General features: G+C 40.3%; 1 protein-coding gene and 1 pseudogene across 11 annotated transcripts in view; one reads left to right on the top strand and one right to left on the bottom strand.

The window, feature by feature from the left end:
- Nucleotides 1-23,789, bottom strand: part of Atrx (ATRX chromatin remodeler) — a 160,321-nt gene that overhangs the window by 117,833 nt on the left and 18,699 nt on the right. For 2 of the 11 annotated variants that reach the window (XM_085684635.2, XM_085684636.2), the window contains one exon: nucleotides 11,906-12,129. The exons of 7 other annotated variants lie outside the window; for them this stretch is intronic. The gene's annotated coding sequence lies outside the window, so the exon portion shown is untranslated. The remainder of the gene's footprint in view (nucleotides 1-11,905; nucleotides 12,130-23,789) is intronic. 2 more of the 11 variants (XM_085684637.2, XM_085684634.2) reach the window with 1 other exon arrangement.
- Nucleotides 16,334-16,434, top strand: LOC146889159 (U6 spliceosomal RNA; annotated as a pseudogene).

The following is a 23,789-nucleotide window of genomic DNA, read 5'->3' as shown; positions in this document are numbered from 1 at the left end:
AGCAACTGTCACCCAAAGGAAGCCAGAAACAGAAAGATCCATGGGGTTTGCTAGCATCCAGTATAGAAAACACAAGTTCCAGGTTCAGAGAAATCCTGCCTCAACAGAATAGAAAAGGATAGCAATAACCTTTTCTAGCCTGTGTGCACACAGACATGAGCACCAAACAAATAAATATACAATCACATCACAGAAATCGTTTTAAAGAAGATTTTATAAGCTTAAAAGCAAGACAGAAAATAAACAAATTTGACTGCATCAAACTTCAAAACAATTGTGTCAAAGGATACCATCAAGAAAATAGAAAGATTCAAAACAGAAATTAATGAAATGTGAAGGGGCTAAAGAAATGGTTCACACTGCTTTTTCAGAAAACAAAGTTCAGTTGTCAACACCCACATTGGACAACAAAACTGCCTCTAAATCCCACACTCATGTGCAAAGACAAACATACACACACTCACACATTAAAAGGGGGCTAGAGGAACAATTCAGTCTTTAAGGGCTGTTCTTGCAGAGTGCCTGGACTCAATTCCCAGCATTCACATCATGACCATCAGTAACTCGTTTCAGGAAATCTGATGCCCTCTCCTGGCTTCTGTAGGCACCATGGAAGCATGTGATGCACATGCATACATACATACATACATGCATGCAAATACTCACACATAAAATAGAAACTGTAAATAAGTACTGATCTTAAAAAGGAAATTAATGAAATGGGAGACTAAGAGACAAAAAAATCATGAAATAAAGAGTTTGGGGGAAGGGGGTTTACTCAAGCTTGCAGAATACTTGACTAGCACACACCAATTCCTAGGTTTGATCCCCAGCACCAGATAAACTAGGAATGGTGACATGTGCCTATAATCCCATTCCTCTGATGCTAGAGGCAAGAGTACCAGAAATTTAAGATCATCCTTAGCTGCATAGCAGTATGAAGCAAGCCTGGGATACTGAGATCCTGCCTCAAAAAAAATTAATAAAAAAATAACAAAAAGTTGAAAATGGAACTCAACCTTTGACCTGCCTATAGAATAAACTAGGGTAAGGGTGGTACATAGATCATGAGAGTGGCCATACCATGAAAGTGAACCCACGCCTGACAATGCTGAAGTGCCATGACCCAATAGCTAAATGACCCAGAGACCTAGGAAAGAATCAAACACAATTGGGGGAAGAAAATATGTCAACATAATGACACCTAACGATATTATGCTATATTCATAGATTGGTGCCTTGTCCAATTGCCATCATAGATGCTTCATCTAGTAACTGATGGAAACAGATACAGAGACAAACAACAGCCAAGCACTTGACAAAATTCAGAGAATCCTGCCGAAGAGAAGAAGGATTATACAAACCGGGAGGGGGTGGTCAAGGAAATCACAGTGGAACCCACAGAAACAACTAACCTGGGCTCAAAGGAACCCACAGAGTCTGGACCGACAGCTAGGGAGCTTGCAAGGAACCAACCTAGGCCCTCTACATATGTGTGACAATTGTGTAGCTTGGTCTACTTATGGGACTCCTAGCAGTGGGACCAGGGGCTGTCCCTAACACTTTGGTTGGCTTTTGGGAGCCTATTCCTCATTCTGGATTGCCTTGCCCAGCCTTAATAAAAGGAGGAGCTTATTCCTCCTGCAACTTGATTATGTCATGGTTTGTTGATATCCATGGGAGGCCTATCTCTTTCTGAACAGAAACTAAGAAAAGGATTGGGGGCGGGGGGAGGAGAGAGAACAGGAGAAAGGAGGGGAAACTGCAGCCTGGATATGAAATAAATGAATAAATGTAGTTAATTAAAAAAGGAAAAAAAGTTGAGGCTGGAAAAATGGCTTGGTGGTAAAAGAGCATTGGCTTTTCTTCCAGAGGACCCAGGTTCAATCCTCCAGCTCCAAGGGATCCTTCATCTTCTTCCAGCCTCCACAGACACCAAGCATATATGTGGTACATAAACATATATGCAAACAAACTGCAAATATACATAAACACACACAAAAAAGGACACCAGAAATGATTCTTTGAAAAGATAAAATTAATAAACCCATGGACAAACTAAACAAAATACTGAAATTAGAAGGAAGTTGAGAGGATGCTTAAGAAATATTTTAGAAATTTACATTCCAAGTAGATGGGAAACCTAGAAGTAATGAATAGATTCCTAGAGACATACAACTACCAAAATTAAATCAAGGAAACACAATTTAAATGGCAAGCGAGATTGAAGCAGTAACAGTCTCAAAAAAGAAAAGCCTAGGCATGACCAGAAAGATTTACTGGCAAATTCTATCAGACTTCTAAAATAAAGCTAACATTGATGCTTCTGAAACTAATCCATAAAAGTAAAAAGGGAAGAGGCAAGCAAGATGATTCAATAAACAAATAAAGGGACTTGTGGCAAAGGAGAACCCACATGGCTGAAGAAGAGAACCAATTTTCAAAAAAATGTCCTTTAAACTCCATACATACTAAGGTACACCCATGAGGGCACAAACAGGGAGGGGGAGGGCACTCACTAGATGAATATTTTTATTTTTTTATTATTACTTTAGCACTTTATGTGGGTGGGTATTTTTTCCTGTACATATGTCTGTGCATATATGTGCCCAGTGGCCACAGAGGGCAGAAGAGGACATTGGATCCCCAGCAACTATAGTTGCATATGGTTGTGGGGAAATGGAACCCAGGCCCTCTACAAGCCATCAGTGCTGTTTACTACCCAAATGTATTTTTAAAACCCCATTCTGAGACAGAAAGATGGCTCAGAAGGTAAAGGTGTTTGCCACCAAGCCTCAGGACCTGAGATCATCCCCAGAAGAATGGCCCCTAAAGGTTGTCCTGGCCTCCATCTATGCTCTATGGTACACACACGGAAATAAGTAAATGAACAAAAAGTATAAAAATAGGTTGAAAAGCTAAGAAAACAGCTCATGGTTAAGAGCGACTGCTGTTCTTCAAAAGGATCCCTATTCAGACCAAGCACCCACATTAGGCAGCCTTAGAACGCCAGCTCCAGGGTATCTGATACCCTCATCTGCTTCCCTTGGGTACTGACACACATGTGGCATATATTCACACATACACGTAAGGAAATCTATTTTATTTGAAAAACTGTCAAATAACTTTTATATAAAGATATCCAAAGAAAATGCACAAATGGCAATGCAAATTAAAACCACATACGAAACCATCTGAGGCCAGGCAGTGGTGCAAACTTTTAATCCCAGCATTTAGGAGGCGGAACTCTGTGAATTCCAGGACAGCCAGGGCTACATAGCCTTTTTTTGTTGGAAAAGAAACAAAAACAGAAACCAAACAACAAAAACAAACAAAAAAAATGATACTCAATAAAATGAATAAAACAATTTTAAAAATTTCTGACAACGCTACAGAAATTACATATGCATTGCCTGTAAATAGAACTGGGGATGCAGCTCAATTGGTAATGTGCTCACCTAGCATGTATGAGGCCAAACTTGAGTGCCAAACAAATTGGACAAAGTGCCAGTACTGGAGAGGTATAGGCAGAAGGGTCAGGAATGCAAGACAACTCAACTTATTTCACCCCATTAAATAAGGAATTCAAGGCCAGCCTGAGCTATGAGACCTCATCTCCAAAAACAAAACTTAATACAAAATGGTACAGGCACTGTGGAAAAAACTGGCCTGTTTTATATATATAAATACACATACACACACATACATACAAGGCCCTGGGTTCATTCCCTAGCACTGAAAAAATAATAAAGAGTAACAAAATGGAGCCAGAAATCCTACTTCAAGAAATATACCCAAGAGAATAAAACCACATCCTAATTCATCAAAAATACTTGTAAGCAATTGTTCATAGCAACAAGATTCATAATTAAAAAACAGAAAGTACTCAAATATACATCAACAGATAAATGGATAAACATGCAGTTTCATAAGAGAATATTACACTCCAATAAACAGAATGAAATATTAATGTATGTTAAAGAAGAATGACTGTTAAAAGTGGCAATGTTAAAGAAGACATACAACACAACACATTTTAAGATGAAATTTCTCTATTTATATATCCAAAATGACCAAGTCCATAGAGACAGAAGTAAAGTACCAATAGCTAGGGGATGGGAAAAAGGAGAATTAGAAGACAGAGGGAATCCCTATATCTTTTTATGATGATAAAAAAATCTGTTAGAGGCTAAAGCTTAGTTGATAGACTGCTTGCCTAGCGTGCACAAAGCCATCCCTAGGTGTAGATGTTTCTGTCCCACCTAGTCCCTCAGCCATTCAGTTCCAAATAAACACATAGAGGCTTACATTAATTATAAATTGTAGTATTAGCTCAGGCTTATTATTAACTAGCAATTACAACTTAAATTAATCCATCATTCTTGTCTGGGTTAGCCACATGGCTTGCTACCTTTTCTCAGTAAGGCATTCTCATCTTGCTTCCCTGTGTCTGGAATGGTAACTGACTCTGCCTTTCCTCTTCCCAGAACTCACCTAGTCTGGTTGCCCCATGTATACTTCCTGCTTGGCTACTGGCCAATCAGCATTTTATTAAACCAATATGAGTGGCAAATCTTTATGGTGTACAAGAGCATTATCCCACAGCACCTAGTACCACATAAAACCATAAAATGGATATGGTAGTACACTCAGAAGCAAGAAGCAAGACCAATGTCATTATTGGTTACATGGTGAGTTTAAGACCAGGCTGGGATACATGAGACCATGTGCTCAAAAATAAATAAATGAAATCCTAGAGCTAGATTGTAAAGCATTGAGTTTATTTAAACACTTAATGTTTTTAATTTTCAAGTAATTAAGAAATAAAAACATGCAAACATTCCAAAAAAATCCACAACCAAAATTTAAGGTGCAAACTAGCATGAAAATTTACATAAAAAACAAACATTTGGGCTGGAGAGATGGCTCAGCATTGGCTGCTCTTCCAGATGTCCTGAGTTCAATTCTCAGCAACCATGTGAAGGTACATAACCATCTATAGTGGGACTGATGCCCTCTTCTGGAATAAAGACATACAAGCACATAGAGCACTCATACATAAATAAATACTCTTTTTTTTGAGACAGGATTTCTCTGTGTATCTCTCTCTAGCTGCCTGCCTGGAACTCACTCTGTAAACCAGGCTGGCCTTGAATTCACAGCAATCCACCAGCCTCTGCCTGAGTGCTGGGATTAAAGGTATACACCACCACCACCTGGCTATAAAGAAATCTTCTTTAAAAATAAACATTTAAGTAGCAGGCCCAAAAAACAAAAATGACCTCTTGGGTCTCTCTGTGTAGCTCTGGCTATACTGCTACTCACTCTGTAGACCAGGCTGGCCTTGAACAGGAGATTTGCCTGCCTCTGTCTTCTGAATGTGAGGATTAAAGGAGTGAGCCACCACCACCTGGCTAAAAGAGTATTCCTTTTTAATAATGTATACAGGTGCTTTTTCTGCAAGTACACCTGCAAACTAGAAGACAGCATCAGATTGTTAGTTGTCATGTGGGTACTGGGAATTGAACTCAGGACCTTTACAAGAATAGTCAATGCTCTTAACCACTGAGCCATCTCTCCAACCCCTAAAAGAGTATTCTTATTTGACCTCTTCATCACATGTTCTATATAACGTTTAAAATATCAATGCTTACATAAAACAAAACCTGCCTTTCTGCTGTTTACTATAAATTAGGCAAACACACCATGATCATAACAAAATTAAAGTGATAGGATTGTGGGTTTAAGACTAGATGCTCAAGGAGATTTTTCAGAGATTTGGATCAGTGCCTGTCCTATTCCATACTATAACCACATGACCACATTCACGAGGCTTGTAATCAATCACAGCACCAAAATGGGTCAGTGGTTTAAAAGTGTTTGTCTCTACTTATTTTTTGCAGAGAACTCAAGAACTTCGTTCCTAAAATCCTGCAGGTGGCTCGCACATGCTTGTGTTCTAGGTCTAAGGATCTGGCAACCCCTTCTGTTCTCTGAGGGCATCTGCATTCTTGTGAACACATAGACACATATGTGCATGTACACACACAAATAAAAATACATCATGGGGAAAAATGTACTCAAGAGTCATAGGTCCACCTAGAAAGCCATCAATAATGGAAGAGAAGCCCAAACCTCTTGATTAAAAGTTGGAACTGATTAAAAACAGGACAGAGGCTGGAGAAATGACTCAGTCGTTAAGGGCACTTATCTTGCCAAGGACTGAAATTCAGTTTCCAGCATACATGTGAGGCAACTTATAATCATTCCAATTCCAAGGGATCAAACACTTTCAATCCCAGCACTTGGGAAACAGAAGCAGGTGGATCTCTGAGTAGGAAACCAATCGGATCTTAACAGTTTCAAGCCAGTGAAGGGGGGAGCCACCCCCAACCTAGTCTATCTCAAACTAACTTCACTTTTTTGTATTTTACTCTTGTAATTGGGATTATTGTGCTAGAATTGAAGGCATGAGCCACCACCACCCCACTAAACTTAATTCGCCAAATGAAAATTCCTACAAATACAGCAACCTCACCATGCAGTCACTTAGAGACAGCACTATGGATGCGACACAGTGCTATAACAGAAAGGGTGAACGTGAGATGCATTTAACGTTGTCAACCTTTTTCCCTTCAAGAATCCTATTTACACATTTCCATTCTTTTTTGCCTGGATTTCCTATAGTACGGAATCAGCTGCACATATTCTTTCCCACTGTAGCTTTGGGAGAACGCCATTCCTTGTTTTATGGTGTCATGGTCTTGCTGGTGTACAGTTAGTGTCATAGAAAGGTATTAACAGCTTTCATTTCAAATAAACATGAATAATTATCAGACACTTTATACAGAGGACTAAAAACTGAATCTGGCATTTAAGCAATGTGAAACAGTCCAGTAAAGGACGGTGGTGTAGTACCATTAAGACATGACAATGTACTTAAGTATCATTTAAAGCATGTTTTGTAACTTTTTTGGTTGGTTTGGTTTTTTGAGGTGGGGTTTCTCTATGTAGCCCTAATTATCATGGAACTAGCTCTGTACCCCAGGTTGACCTCCAACTTAAGAGATTTGTTTTCCTGTGCCTCCCATGTGCTGGGATTAAAAGCATGTGCCACCAAACCCGGCTCTACATGACTTGACTTCTGCATTTGCTCCCTTAATTTTCTTTGGGGGGGGGGTCACTTTCAGAAAGCAACTTTTCCCAGCTCTTACTGTGTTCCTTATTATTAGGAATAAAAAACTATTACAATGTTCCAGCATGGAGGCACATGTCTTTAATACTAGCACTTGGAAGGCAGGCAGATCTTATGAGTTCAAGGCCAGCCTGGTCTACAAAGCAAGTTCCAAGACAGCCAAAGCTGTCTCGAAAAAAAAAAGAAAGAAAAAGAAAACCAACTCTACATGGTAGTTTTCTTTTGACCTCTGCACATGTGCACTGTGTCAGACACACCCACATCCATAGTAAGAAGTAAAAAAAAAAAAATTAAAAGTAAATGGGGAGGAGAACGAGTAATATTTCTCCTTCTACCTGCTTATGTTAAAATGAATACACAGCTTTCATTGCTGGAAAAATTTTATTGCCTTCTTTAACTCACCTAATTTTCTTTTAAAAGATCATATATAATTCTGAAACTAAGATAAAAGCAGAAAGTATCATTGAACATATTTCCCCAAAATTTTTTTATGATGATCTAATACCACTCAGGAATATACACCAGAAAAGGAGTGCAGATGTGACAATGCAGTACAATAGCACTAAGACTGTGATCCTAGCTCTGCAATCTGAGTCTGAAGCCAATCTGAGCTATATTGCAATGCCTGTCTCAAACCACTATCCTCACAAAAAAGGAAATTAATTACATCTACATGTGTTTCTAGTTTCAAGATCATCATGTCTAAATAATAACAGTGATTTCATTTGTCCATCCCCATAATCTCACTTTAAACATTAACTGACAACCAGTTTTTCACTAATCAAATAGATTCATGCCTTACTTTATTTAAAAATTCAATACTCACTGGATTTGGCACAGTTGATCTTACTCGTCAACTTTATTACTAAGTTGAGAAGTGCCTTGAAGATTAGCAAAACACATTTCTGAGTATATATGAATTAAGTGCAGAGAGAGGATTAACAAAGTGAACCATGACTCAGAATGTGCTCAAGACATTCCAGATGTTGAAGACCTAAATATAATAAATGGACATTTTAAAATGAGTGTCCCTGGGTGGTGGTGGTACAGGCCTTTGATTCGATCACTTCAGAATTCAAGACCACCCTGGTCTACCAAGTAAGCTCCAGGACAGCCAGGGTTATAACAGAAAATTCCTACACCCAAATAAACAAGTTAGTAAACAAATAAGGTGATATTTAAGAAAATAAAATGAAGCTAGAGCGGTGGTGGCGGTGGCGGTAAACAAAACACTCAGGAAGCAGAGGCAGATAGATTCCTGTGAGTTCAAGGCCAGCCTGGTCTATAAGAGTAGTTCCAGAACAGATTCCAAAATTACAATAGCTAGTTGCAGAACAGGTTCCAAAGCTACAGAGAAACCCTGTGAAGGGGGAAGGAGACAGGGGAGGGAGAAAGGGGAAGGGAGAGAGGGAGAGAGGGAGGGAGGGAGGGAGAGAGGGAGGGAGAGAGGGAGGGAGGGAGGGAGGGAGGGAGGGAGGGAATAAAAGCAAAAGTACTTTCTGTTTCTGGAGCTGCTTTGCTGCCATACATCCTCACCATCCCAACAAACTGAAAACTCTGAAGCCATGAGCCCAAAGAAACTTTTCAATGAAAAGGTCACTAGCATAGAAGTGTTTAAAAAAAAAAACTCCTAAGGAACACCCCATCCAAGTATCATAAAAATATTCTTTTCAAGGCTGTGAAGCACTAACTGTGCAAATATAGAAAATAAGGTCCAAGCATCTGTCAATTTTTAATTATTTAAATTTATTACATGCCATGCCCAAGGAGATCAAAGTAAGGGTCACTGATCCCCTGGAACTGGAGTTCTGGAGAGTTGTGAGTCACCACGTAGATACTGGAACTACAACCTGGGCCCTCTGCAAGAGGAACAAGTGCTCTTAATCACCAAGCCATCAATCCAGGTCGTCTGTAATTTTCAAAAATATATTTACTTTATGTGTATGCATTCAGTAGCTCGTGAAGATCAGAAGAGGCATCAAAAGCCCTGGAACTGGAGTTACAAGCTGTGAGCTGCACGTGGGTGCTAGGAAGTGAATCTGTGTCCTCTTAACCACTGAACCATTTCTCTGGCCACACATATGCCCATCTGTAGATTTTATGCTTTGATTTTACTACTAAATAAGGCAAAAGTCCATGCAGGTTTTTGCTAAACCACTGAATACCAACCACTGGAAAAGCAGCTGATAAGAGAAAATGGTAGCCAGGCGGTGGTGGCAACATGCCTTTAATCCCAGCACTTAGGGGGCAGAGGCAGGAGGATCTCTTTGAGTTTGAGACCGGTCTGGTCTACAAAGCAGATGCCAAAACAGCCAAAACTATGAAACCCTGTCTCAACAAACCACAAAAGAAAAAAAAAGAGTAAATGCTTGTCTGGTAGAGTTGGTAGTGACAATGTACACATTTAATTCCAACACTCCAAGTTCGAGACCAGCCTGGTCTACAGAGCTAGTTCCAGTTCAATCAAGACTACAAAGAAATCCGGGGGGGGGGGGGTAGTAAAGGTTGGAGAACGTTTTTAACAAACATGCCAAATTTCAGTAAATTTCAATGTGTATTCTATACATACTGACCAAATTTTAAAAAACAAAAGAATCAGGGCTGGTGAGGTGGCTCAGCAGTTAAGAGCACTGACTGCTCTTCAGAGGTCCTGAGTTCAATTTCCAGCAACAACATGGTGGCTCACAAACATCTATAATAGGATCTGATGCACCCTTTAAGTAAGCTGGTACCTAGCACTCATACATAAAAAACACATAAATAAATTTCTTTTAACAAGAATCTTTTCTAAATGATTTATTTTATTTTATATGCATTGGTGTTTTTGCCTGCCTGCATGTCTTTGTGAGGGTGTCGGATCCCTTGGCACTGTGACAGTTGTGAGCTGCGGTGTGGATGCTGGGAATTGAATCCCAGTCCTCTGGAAGAATAGCCAGTGCTCTTAACCACTGATCCATCTCTCCAGCCCCCTTAAAAAAGAATCTTACTAGAGGAAAGTAAGACTCAGAGAGACACTTATTTGCAAAATGTAATAAGAGAATCATAGTTTCCACTTTTAACTACTAATATAGAATCAAGATGTGCATGATCCAATCCTATCATGCATCCTTTAGGGAAACTCAAAAGACTTACTAATAAAGGCTAATGAGTAACAGGGCTGGGGATGTAGGTCAGTGTTAGAGTGCATGCCTAATATAAGCAAGGCCCTGGGCACAATCCACTAACCTCACAAAAATATTTTCTTAAAGAGTAAAAAATGAGTTATTCTGATAGATAATACTCAAAACTAAATACTTAAAAAGACTAAAGATACAGTAAGGCAAGCACACAGCTGTTTAATACAGCACGCTATTTCCAAAGTGTGTGTGGGTTTGTTTTATTTTGTGGTGATGGTGGTGGTAACTGTCATCACCATTTGAGACACAGAGTCGTGTACCCTGGGGTGGTCTCAAACTCAACTGTGTAGGTGAATGCAACCAAGAACCCTGTCCCCACTAACTGAATTATAGGATTATCACTGGCACTGTCATGCCTACTCTGTTTCCAATTTTTTTAATTGTTTTCTATTGTCTTTACTAATGCCTTCTTTAAATTCTCAGATTTTTAAATTTTTGTTTATGTATTTTTATTATATATACACAAACACACACAAGTGTTTTGTCTAAAATGTACATGCCTGATGTCCAGAGAAGCCAGAAGGTGCTGAAAGACCTAGAACTGGAGTTTTAGATGGTAGTAAGCTGCTATATGTATGCTGAGAACCAAACTTGGATCCTTTACAAGAACAGGAAGTGCTCTTAACTTGTGAGCCAGCTCTCCAGACTTTGTGATTTTAATATTTATGAACACATAATAAGTCTCTAGCTTTATTTTTCAAGCCGAGGCTACTGTGCCTACCACACTATGCGATAAATACAGCAATAAGAAGATGAGGTTCTACCAATAAAAAAAATTATCTAATTCCTGCACTGGGGATGAAACACAGCTTCTGAAGAGCTTATGTGTGACGCCCCAAACTCAATCTTCAGCACCACAAAAAGAAAATTAGAAGCTGATGGTGAACCACACGTTTAATCCCAGCACTCAGGAGGCAGAGCCAGGCAGATCTCTGTTGAGTTCAAGGCCAGCATAAGCTACACAAAGAAGCCCTGTCTTAAAAAACAAAACACAAAACAAAACAAAAAGAACTGGAATCTATAGGTGTTTGCCTGTATGTATGTCTGCACCAGGTGTGTGCCTAGTACTGGAAAAGAACATAAGGGGACGTTTGGATTCCTTGGAACTGGGTTATGTGCCGCCATTTAGGAACTTTGTATGCTCTAGCTGACTTTATTTTGAGCTGGAGCATGACCTTATGTAACACATTAAGCATGGCCTTTGTCACTGAGAACACTCCAACAATGAGTTAATAATAATAAAAATAAAGATTATCTTTTTGTTCTATCTATTATTATCTACTGCTCTATGTAAAATTTTGCTTTATTTTTGGCACTCTTATTTTGAAATACTTGTGGAGCACTTTTCAATGCTTAGTCTTTTGTAGTAGGTTCTAATTCATTCGAGGGAGAGTGAAGGGGAAAAAACTGGACAAACTGGGAATTATTAGCTTATCTTAGATCTATCAGATCTCAGGTCCAGGGCAAAGCAAGGCACACTCACACACACCACAAAAACCCTAGAGACAAGCAAATACAAAGAGCCATTGTTTACCTGAAATCGGGTATTTAAACAGTCTCTCTCGGACAAGCTGCTGGAAGCCAAGGACCGATTGAGTGAAGAAGAGTTACAAAACTTCAGGCCTGTGGCAGGGCTGGAGAGATAGCTCAGCGGTCAAGAGTCTTGGCTCTTCTTCCAGAGGACCTGGGTTCGATTCCCAGCAATCACATGGCAGCTTGAAACTGTCTGTAACTCCAGCTCTAGAGAAATCTGACAAACTCACAAAGATATATGCAAGCAATGTAAAATAAAAGAACCACTGTGGCCTAAGTCTTATAGAACACCTGTATTTTTACTTCCAGGAACCACCCTCATGATTTTAGAAAGATCTCATTGGAAAGATCTGAAAACTGATCTTTGAGCAATCAAAATATGCCCAGAGAATTATCTACCCTTTTGGAGAAAAGGCAATAAAATAACCCTAGACATTTCTTACCTTCCTGTGTTACCTTAGTGGATATAAAACTCAGGAAATTATTTTTGAAGGTCAAAACCAGAAACCTGGGCTGGAGAAACCACTCAGAATTAAGAGCATTGGCTACTCCGAGAGGACTCTCATTTAGTTCCCAGCATCTACATGGGAGCTCACAACAGTCTGTAACTTCAGTCAGTTCTAGGGGATCCACTGCCCATGCCTGGCCTCTTCGAGCGATAGGTACACATGGTACATAGACATACACACAGGCAAAACACATATACAGATCATTTTTAAAATAATAAATACAATAAATCAGAAACTGGGGACAGCACTAAAAATCAGATTTCAGCTCACACTATAGTTCCAGCACAAGACAAGAAAGGAGGATTGACAAGAGTTTCAATCCAGTCTGGGCTACAGAGAGAGATCCTATTTCAAAAGACACAACAGATTTAATTGTAAAGGACTCCCTAACTCCCTACCAAGGAGACTCTAGCATAATAACGGTGAATTAAAACTAAGTTAGCTCCAAGATAAGGCATTGTTTAGGGAAGAATTCATAGGAAAAATCAAAAATAGTAAGTTTTTTTTTTTTTAAAAAAAAAAAAAGACAAGAGATGAAGCTTTAAGTCTGGGACTGTGGTGCAGTGCTCTGGTTGCTCCTCCAGAGGACCCGGGTTTAATTCCTAGCAGTCTCACAGCAGCTCGCAACTGTCTGCAGATCTATTGCCCTTCCACAGACATATGTTGCAGAATATTATTTTAAGGTATGTTACATTTGTTTATGTTCCAGAACATTTAATGATACAAACATGCTTCATTAAATAAAATTCTCCTGTGGTCAGGAGGCTGCATCAGCAACTTGCTGATTGGAAGTCGTAGGGAGGAGCCAGGTGGAGAAGGGTTTTCAAGGAGGGGCAAGGAGAAGTTTGAGGGCTTCTACAGGAGAAGAGGAGGCGAGCAATTTGCTATTCAGCCTCCCTGAGGAACAGAATTCCACCTCAAACCTGGTATCTTGAATTCTTTAGAGGGTCAGAGATTTAGTAAAGTTCCCTTTTTAGCTTTGAAAGAACCTGTGTCTGAGAAAACAGAATTCCCTCAGGCTGCAGCCCACCGGCCTAATCTGTGTCTGAGAAAACAGAATTCCCTCAGGCTGCAGCCCACCGGCCTAATCACTGCTGACAGCAGCAGAGTGGCAGCTGCTGATTCTGACAGCCATGGCTTAAAGGGCGGCAACAATCTTAAAAAGAGGACAACAGACTTATATAAGCTGGTGAAATGCTAATGCCACACACACAAAAAATCTTTTTTTTTAAAAAAAGAATATCCATCTTGGGCTATGTCTATACACCTCCCCCCTAAAGATTCTGTTCCTTGCCCACCTCTGTATGGGACCTACCATCCTGTAAAAGGCAGAAAATAATAACATTTAGACTGTATTAACAAAACCCTATTCCCACTAATCAAAGAACAATGCTAGTTATAAATATATCCTGTAACTCTAAAGCAAGCAATAACAAAAACAATTAAAAGGGCCAGTGAGATAGTTCTGATATGTGCTTACCACCAAGCCTAATTACTTAAATTCAATCTCCAGGACTCATGTGGTGTCGACAGAGAAAGAACCCCACAAGCTGCTTTATATCTACACACATGCAGTGAAGCATGTGTACATACATACTCATGCACAAATAAATATAATTTAAGTTATTTTAAAAAAAGTTCTTTGTGGCCAGGCATGGTGGCGCACACCTTTAATCCCAGCACTCAGGAGACAGAGGCAGGCAGATCTTTGTGAGCTTGAGGCCAGCCTGGTTTATGAGAGGTAGTTCCAGAACAGCCAGAACTGTTACACAGAGAAACCCTGTCTCAAAAAAACAAAAATAAAATAAAGGTCAAGATGTCCAACTGTGGTGGCTCACGCATGTAATCTCAGCACTTGGGAAGACTAAGGAGGACTGCTGCAAATTCAAGCCCAACCTGGTGCACAGAGAAAGTTCCAAGAGGGTCAAGTTCAGTCGATGAGAGTGTCTCAAAAAAAATGTTAGGCAGGGAGGCAGGCAATGGTGCAGACCTTTAATCCTAGAGGCAAGCGAATCTCTGTGAATTCAAGGCCAGCCTGGTCTATAGAGCAAGTTCCAGAACAAAGCTACACGCGAAACACTATCTTGGAAAACCAACCAACCAAATAAATAAATAAGCAAAAAATGTGAGAGCAACAACAAATGAGTGAAGAACTGACTGAAATTTAATAAAAGGGTATGAATATGCACTTGCCCTACCTATAATTAAAGGAATCATGGACACATAAGAAATAAAAACACTGCTCTAACGTACCAGTTCCAATGGGAACAATGTTTGCTCCACAATACCTGTGAAAATGTCTGGAGACTGCTTACAGTAACAAGTGTGAAGAGTGACGTTTCTTATTATTTATTGGCTTATATATTATTCCTGTGTATGCTTGTGTATATAATGTATGTGCGGAGGTCAAAGGACAACTTAAGGAATTAGTTCTCTCCTGCTTTACATGGGCTCTAGGAACTGAACTCAGGTCACAAGGCTGGCAGAGCAAGTACCTTTACTCACTAAGGCATCTTGTGTCAGCACAGTTTCTTGGTTTAATACACAGATTTTGGTCCTTTTTTTTTTACATTTATTGTATGTATGTGTGTTTCCATGAATGTGGAGATCAGAGGCAACTTGTAGGGGTTTTCTCCTTAGAGCATGTCGGTTCTGGGTATGGAACTCAGGTCCTTGAGCTTGGCAACAGATCTCTTAACCAACTGAGACATCTCTCAGGGCTCACCCCTCATCCCCCACTCCACACCCCCACCAGCCAGTTCCTTTCTTTTTAATCGGTGCACATTGGTGATTTCAAGTTAAGGTCATACTCAGTTCCTCAGGCTAGGCAAGAACTCAAAAATCCTCTTGCCACAATTTCAAGAATGCCGAGATTACACTGCAGACATGGGTCACCATGCCCAGTACCTATGTTGTTTCCAGTGCATGTATGATAAACAAAAACACATTAAAAAGCTCAGAGTTAGGGACATGCAAATCTTTTCTTTCTCTTTTAAACATCCATCAAAATTCACCATTTTTACAACAAAAGAGAAAGGTGAAGGGTCAAATCGCAAAAGAAGAGAAAATTGTAAAGCAAGGATTAATTTTTCTATAAACTGTCTTGAAATGGGTAATAAGAAATGGTACACTAATGTGGGCTGTGGTGGTGCATGCCTTTAATCCCAGCACTCGGAAGGCAGAGGCAAGCAGATCTCTGTGAGTTCCAGGCCAGCCTGGACTACAAAACGAGTTCCACGGCATGCTCCAAAGCTATACAGAAAAACCCTGTCTCTAAAAACCAAAAAAAAAAAAAAAAAACCACACACACACACAAAAAAAACAACAACAAAAAAGACCTGGCCATATATTGATTTTTATTGTTTTCTATCATGTTTTATTTTTTTATCCCTCCTATTTTTTTCAACTTACTTTTTCATCTACGGACTGTTACTGTTTCATACCACTGCTTTAAGGGAATGTAATTTTAAAAGTTTTGCTTCCTGGGGCTAGAGAGATGGCTCAGCAGTTAAAAGCACTTGCTGCACTTCCAGAGGACCTAGGTTTGGTTCCCAGTACCCCATGGTGGCTTATAACTATCTGACTCCCGTTTCCAGGAATCCAATACCATCTTCTAGCCTCCGTAGGCACCAGGCACACATGTAGTGCAAGACATACATGCAAGCAAAATAGCTATACAGATTTTTTTCAAATAAATAAATAAATTATATATACACACACACATACAACTTCCTCAAGGTCAGCAAGATAGCTCAATAGCTAAAGGTACATGCCACCAAGCCTAACTATCCCCAGGAATGGCATACTAAAAGGAGAAAACAGACTCCTGCAAGTTGTCCTCTGACCTCCACAAGCACATTATGAATCATACACACAAACACACAAGTAAATGTAAAGACGTTTCTTCAATGCTCACACTGGCAGCTGTTATATATGCTGAAACTGGAACAATGCAGGGAAGATTAACATGGCCTAAGCAAAGATGGCCCACAACTCCATGAAGTAGTCATTCTCCATTTTTTAAAAGGAAAAAAAGGAACAGGTGAGATAGGAAAAGGTGCCTGATGCCAAGCCTAACAACCTGAGTTTGTTCCTGGGACCCAAATGGTGGAAGGAGAATAGACTTCTACAAATTGTCCTCTGATCTCCACACACTCACTGCAGCACACACATGCTCATACACGTACACACGTACACACACACACACACACTCATACATGTACACACACACACAAAAAAAAAATACCTGCTGAAAAAAATGTTTTTAAAAGAAATAGAAAATCCCAGCACTTGAGAGACAGAAACAGGAGGATCTAAAAGTTCAAGACAAGCAGGATTACCTGGTGAGTTCCAGACCAGCTGAGGTTAAATTGTGAGATCCTATCTTGAAAAACAAAAAAAAAAAAGAAAGAAAACAGGGCTGGAGGCAAATGCTTACCTAGAACCTTGCACCGGGCCCTAGGCTCCACCCCTAGAACTGCACAAAGTCAGAACTGGTGATACCTCACTATAATGGCAACACAGGAACGTGGAGGGAGGACCCTGAGACTTTCACCTGAGTTATAGATACACAGTTCTGTCCTAATTGCACATAGTCTCTTGGAGCGGCTTAAATATATATGCCTGGGAAGGCTCGGCATGTGATCCCCACCATTTCTGTGGCAAGGGGATGCTATCATCTCTGTAGGACAAACACTTCCCAGTGCAACCTTTCCTGAGAGTGCACCCACACTCCTTTAAGTAACCCCTCAACCTATGCTCTCGAAGTAAGCCCAATAAACATAGCGTTTCCCAAGTGAACTCTAGAGGAATGCATTTGGTCGTCTTGGGACCTGAGGAGGAGTAGACTTGTTTGTTATCTCCTCCAGGGAAGGAATTTTAGCAACAATTGAGTGGTCAGACTTGCTCAGCAAGACTTTACCAGTCGAGCCCACACCCAATGAGTTGAAATCTCTACTCCTTGTTAATTTCCTACTTTAGGTTTAGACTTCTAAGACTTTAAGTTATCTCAAGTCTAATGCTCGCCAACCATACACTTTTTTTTCAACACTGGGGACTGAACTCTTTTGGCAAACATTCTATCATTAAGCCACAGCCCTAATCCTTTTTCATCTTACTTTGAGATAGTGTCTAGCTAAATTTCCCAGGCTGGCCTCAAAAATTTGAGATCCTCATACCACAGTGATCCAAGTCACTGAGGTTACAGGTATACTACCATACATAGATTCCCTGACAGTTTTCAACATTTCACTATTTCATTATGATTTATGATTCAGGGTCCCATGGCCTTCCACTGCCAGGAACACAGCAGTTCAAGATACAGGCAGCCCAGAGCTCTCGCACAGGGCTCCAGAAGGGCTATGATGAGCATTTACCTAGCACTGAGCACCAGCATGCAGTACGCTGTTTCCGTGCATTACCTCAGCTTTACACTGTGCCCATGACAAGCCTAAGGGCCATCAAGATGCCCCAGCAGTGAAGGTGTCTGCAGTCAAGTCAAGGTTGTCTTCTCCACATGTGCATCGTGACATGTGAACACAAATTTGAATGCTAAATTAGATAAATGTAAAAGGAGAAAGTGAACGGCAGACAGACCAGATAATTTGGGCAAACTGGTTCTGTGTACATTTTTTTTAATTTTATTTTTAGTGCTGGGATTACATACACCATCTCCCTCAGATGCTAGACAAATTTTCCACTTCCAAAGTACCTCACTAATTTTTTTTTCATTTCAAATTTCTGGTTTGCCTTTAAAAAAATAGAAACCAAACAAAACCTCAACAATAGTACTAGTATTAGGAAGTGCCTCAGTGGGTTTGTTTTCCTTCACTGAGTGGCTATAACAAAAATAGGGTCCCTTTTTCATGCATTGTAGGTTACTTTTCTGTGTTTGTTTTTTGAAATAGGGTTTCTCTGTGTAACAGCCCTGGCTGTCCTGGAACTCACTCTGTAAATAAACCAGGCTGGCCTTAAACTCACAGAGATCCACCTGCCTCTGTCTCTCAAATGCTGGGACTGCAAGTGTGAGTCACCATGCCCAGTCAAAAGGGCTTTCTGGAGCAAGGCACGCTAATCACACCTACAATTTGAGGACTTGGGAGGTGAAAGCAAGAGAATGGAGTTCAAAGTCAATCATGGCTACAGAGCAAGGTTGAAGCTAACCTGGGCTACATAAGTCCCTGTCTCCAAAATATGAGGGAAATTGCTTTCTGGGCTAGCGATAGAAGGCTCAGGCCTCCATGCCTAACACTGCAAGGAAAAAATCCAACCAAACAGACTTTCTGCACTTGGAATTATTTGCAAACTCCTCGCTCTGACACTGGTAAATCTGAGAAAGTTAAGGGGTGCCTTCACCACACATTACCCAAGTCGCTATATGCCCTATTTCACTGTGCTTCCCTTCACAACTTCTGAGTAGCCAGACTCGGGTATGAGTGTATGCATGGGTTTTAAAACAAGGTCTGAATATGCTAACCCCAGCTGCCCTTAAACTCGGATCCTCTTGCCTCAGCCTCCAGAGCAGATGGAATTCACATGTGGAGATGTGAATCTGGCAAAACTTTTTAAATCTACACATACTGTGTCTGTTTTCCCCACTTCCCAGTCACCCTTCAAACTGTTCCAATCCTAGTTCCCACAGCTATTATCCTACTTCAAAGAAAGGGCCAGTGAGAGATCTAAGCAGATGAGGGCCTAACTTCAATCGTCAATGTCTCACAAGCTAGAAGACTACTGCAGTTTGTCCTCGGTTCACTGTTCACTGTACATGTGCTGACATGTGACTCCATACACACATAAACACAAAATGAAAAAGTAAATGTATAGTGAAAGAAAATGGCCCTCAAAGGGGGCACTATTAGGAGGTGTGGCTTTCTTGGTGTAGGTATGGCTTTGCTGGAGGAAATGTCACTATGGAGGCAGGCTTTGAGGTCTCAGACCACTTCCTGTTCCCTGTAAGTCAAGATGTAAGAACTCTCAGCAACTTCTTTATAAACATGTCTGCCTCATGCTGCCTTGCTTCCTGTCATGGAGATAACGGACTAACCCTCTGAACTGTGAGTCACCACAATTAAATGTTTTTGTTTATAAGAGTTGCCATAGTCATTGTCTCTTCACAGCAACAGAATCCCTAAGACAAAATATAACATTAGAGTTTTAAGAAATAAATACATAGGGGCTGGAGAGATGGCTCAGAGGTTAAGAGCATTGCCTGCTCTTCCAAAGGTCCTGAGTTCAATTCCCAGCAACCACATGGTGGCTCACAACCATCTGTAATGGGTCTGGTACCCTCTTCTGGCCTACAGTCATACACACAGACAGAATATTGTACACATAATAAATAAATAAATAAATATTAAAAAAAGAAATAAATACATAGAAATAAATCTAATCAGGTTCAAACTCTGTACGATGAAAACTACTATCATTGCTGACAGAAATTAAAGAAACATAAATAAATGGAATGATATCACACATTCAAACTGAACTATTTCATTAACAACAATATTCAGCTAGAGACGGTGCCATGCACCTTTAATCTCAGCATTTGGGAGGCAGAGGCAAGTGTTGTTTCTGTGAGTTACAGGCCAGCCTAGTCTACAAAGCAAACTTCAGGCCAGCCAGGGTTACAGTGAGACCTTGTCACCACCACCTCCCCGAAAAACTCCACAAACAGAGCAATACTCCCAAAAGCCAACTGCAGACTCAGTGTAATAGCTATCAAAACTAATAGCCTTTACTGTAGACATGGAAATATCAACCCAAAACCTCATGTGGAAATTCAAGGTTCCTAAAGAATGAAACCAGTTGTGAAAAGTAATGATAAAGCTGAGAAGCCAGGTAGGATGACATATTATCCACAATCCCAGCACTTAGAAGACAGAGCAAGTGGATTGCTGCAAGTTCATAGCTAGCCTGGTCTACATAGCTAATTTTAGGCTAGTCAGGGCTACATACTAAGACTTACCCTAGGAGGAAAAAGAGTACATTTAAGTCCAAGTATGACAGTACATGGCAGTGCACAGGCTGGAGGCATGGTCTCTAGCACTTAGAGGCCTGAGGTATAAGGTATAAGGAGATTAGATCAAAATTCAAACCCAAGCCAGATAGTGACTGATGGTGCACACCTTTAATCGCAGCACTCAGGAAGCAGAGGCAGGCTCTCTCTCTCTGAGTTTGAGGCCAGCCTGGTCTACAGAGTTCTAGGACAGCTAGAGGTATTGCACAGAAAACCCCTGTCTCAATAAAACAAGAACAAAAGAAAATTAAGCCCAGGCTGAAAAATGTCTTAGGATTTCTATTGCTGCTAACCAAAAGACAACATGGGGAGAAAGGGTTTATTCAGTTTACACTTCCCCACTGCTATTGTCACTGAAGGAAGACAGGACAGAAATTCAAACAGGGCAGGATCCTGGAGGCAGGAATTGAAGCAGAGGCCATTGAGGGGTGCAGTTACTGACTTGCTTCCCCCAGCTTGCTCAGCCTGCTTTCTTATAGAACCCAGGAACACCAGCTCTGGGATGGCACCACCCACCACAGGCTGGGCCCTCCCATTGATCACTAACTGATAAAATGCCTTAAAATTGATCTCACAGATTCAACGCAATGCCCAGCAAAATTCTTCACAGACCTTGAAAGACCAGTACTCAACTTCATATGGAAAAGCAAAAAACTCAGGATAGCCAAAACAATCTTATACAATAAAAGAACTTCTGGAGGCATCACAATCCCTGACTTCAAACACAGCTACAGTACTGAAAACAGCCTGGTATTGGCATAAGAACAAACAGGAGGACCAATGGAACCGAATAGAAGATCCGGATATCAATCCACACATCTTCGAACACCTGATTTTTGACAAAGAAGCAAAAAATATCAAATGGAAAAAAGAAAGCATATTTAACAAATGGTGCTGGCATAACTGGATATCAACATGTAGAAGAATGAAAACAGACCCATATCTATCACCATGCACAAAACTCAAGTCTAAATGGACCAAAGACCTCAACATAAAGCCAGTAACATTGAACCTTATAGAAGAGAAAGTGAAATGTACACTTGAACGCATTGGCACAGGAGACCACTTCCTAAATAGAACCCCAGCAGCACAGACACTGAGAGAAACAATTAATAAATGGGACCTCCTGAAACCCGAAAAGCTTCTGTAAAGCAAAGGACACAGTCAACAAGTCAAAACGACAGCCTACAGAATGGGAAAAGATCTTCACTAGCCCTACATCAGACAGAGGTCTGATCTCCAAAATATACAAAGAACTCAAGAAATTGGTCACCAAAAGAACACATAATCCAATAAAAATAAAAATGGAATACAGACCTAAACGGAGAACTCTCAACAGAGGAATTTAAAATGGCTGAAAGACACTTAAGGAAATGTTCAACATCCTTAGTCATCAGAGAAACACAAATTAAAACAACTCTGAGATTCCATCTGACACCTGTAAGAAAGGCCAAGATCAAAAACACTGATGACAACTTATGCTGGAGAGGTTGTGGGGAAAGGGGAACACTTCTGCATTGCAGGTGGGAATGCAAGCTGATACAACCCCTTTGGATGTCAGTGTGGCAATTTCTCAGAAAATTAGGAAACAACCTTCCTCAAGACCCAGTAATACCACTTTTGGGTATATATCCAAAGGATATTCATTTGTGCTACAAGGACATGTGCTCAACTATGTTCACAGCAGCATTGTTTGTCATAGCCAGAACCTGGAAACAACCTAAATGCCCCTCGAACAAAGAATGGATAAGGAAAATGTGGTACATTTACACAATGGAGTACATTTACACAGCAGGAAAAATAACAACAGCTTTAATTTTGCAGGAAAATGGATAGAGCTAGAAAACATTATTTTGAGTGAGGTAACCCAGACACAGAAAGACAATTAATACATGTACTCAATCATAGGTGATTTTTAAACATAAAGCAAAGAAAGCCAGTCTACAAACTACAATCCCAGAGAACTTAGACAACAATGACAATAAGAAAGCCATACTTAGATCTACTCTACATGGGAAGTAGAAAAAGACAAGATCTGCTGAGTAAATTGGGAGCATGGAGACCTTGCGGGAGGATTGAATGGGGGAAGGAAGAGGCAGGGGGGGGAGCAGAGAAAAAAATGTAGAGCTCAATAAAAATCAAGAAAAAAAAGAAAAAAAACTGGATCTCATGGATGTATTTCCTCGATTGAGGCTCCTTCTTCTCTGATGGCTCTAGCCTGTGTCCAGCAGACACACAAAACCAGCCAGTATAATACATTTAGTCTGAAATGAATCAGAAAAAAATATCAGAAGAGAAGCAAAACTGCTAAATAGGTTCAATTCCTGAAACCCACGTAAAGGCAGGAGAGAACTGACTCCACCAAGTTGTCCTCTGACCTCCCTAGGAATACAGTGGCAAGTGTTTCATCCCCCCACACAAAGAGGTACACATATAATATACACACACTGCACACATAATTCATAACAATAAATACACAGTGAATTCCAGGCTGTCCAGGACCACAGAGAAACCCTGTCTTGTGTGGAAGGATTTTTTTAAAGGGATAGAAAGATGTCTCAGTACTAAAGAGAACTAGTTGCTCTTCCAGAAGGTGCAGTACATGGTGGTGGCTAACAGCCATTTGTAATTTCAGTTCCAGGAGATCTGACATCCTCTTCTGGCCACCATGGGCACTGCATGCACATGGTTCTCATACACACATGTAAGCTAATATTCATGCACATAAAAGCAAAAATACACAAAAAATAATTTAATAAAATGTTGCAGCTGGGTGGTGATGGCACATGCCTATAAACCCAGCACTCAATGGGTAAAGGCAGGCAGATCTCTGAGTTTGAGGCTAGCCTGGTCTACAAAAGAGTTCCAGGGCAACTAGAGAGCTGTTACACAGAGAAACCATGTATGGAAAAAAAATGCACAAGTCAACAAAACACTGACCATGAACTCTTGATCTTCTATGACCCAAGAGCTTGGGTTACAGGCATGCATCACCAACCCCAGTTAATTAAGTAAATATGTTTTATCTACAGATGAATATTAAAATACCTTTTCAATAAGACCAAAACATTTTCCAACTAGAGGGTTGAATTACTAACCAAAATATATAGTACAGGTTTTATATTAATGTAGTATGTTGATCATATACATTAATTTCATTGACACTTTCATATATACATATTTTTATCATATTCATCTCCATTACCGTTACTGTTCCCTTTCTGATACCCTTCATCTTCCAACCTAGTCTGTAGCATGAATGATAAAAACCCAGAGAGAAATATTGGGGTTCAAGCTGAAGGTAAGAACACCAAAACAGCCAAGCCACTAGAAATCACTTATCTCTACCAAGACTGGGC

This window comes from Myodes glareolus, chromosome X, assembly GCF_982192425.1.
Source record: "Myodes glareolus chromosome X, mMyoGla1.1, whole genome shotgun sequence".
Taxonomy (NCBI): Eukaryota; Metazoa; Chordata; class Mammalia; order Rodentia; family Cricetidae; genus Myodes; species Myodes glareolus.
This window is presented reverse-complemented; position numbering and strand designations above follow the sequence as displayed.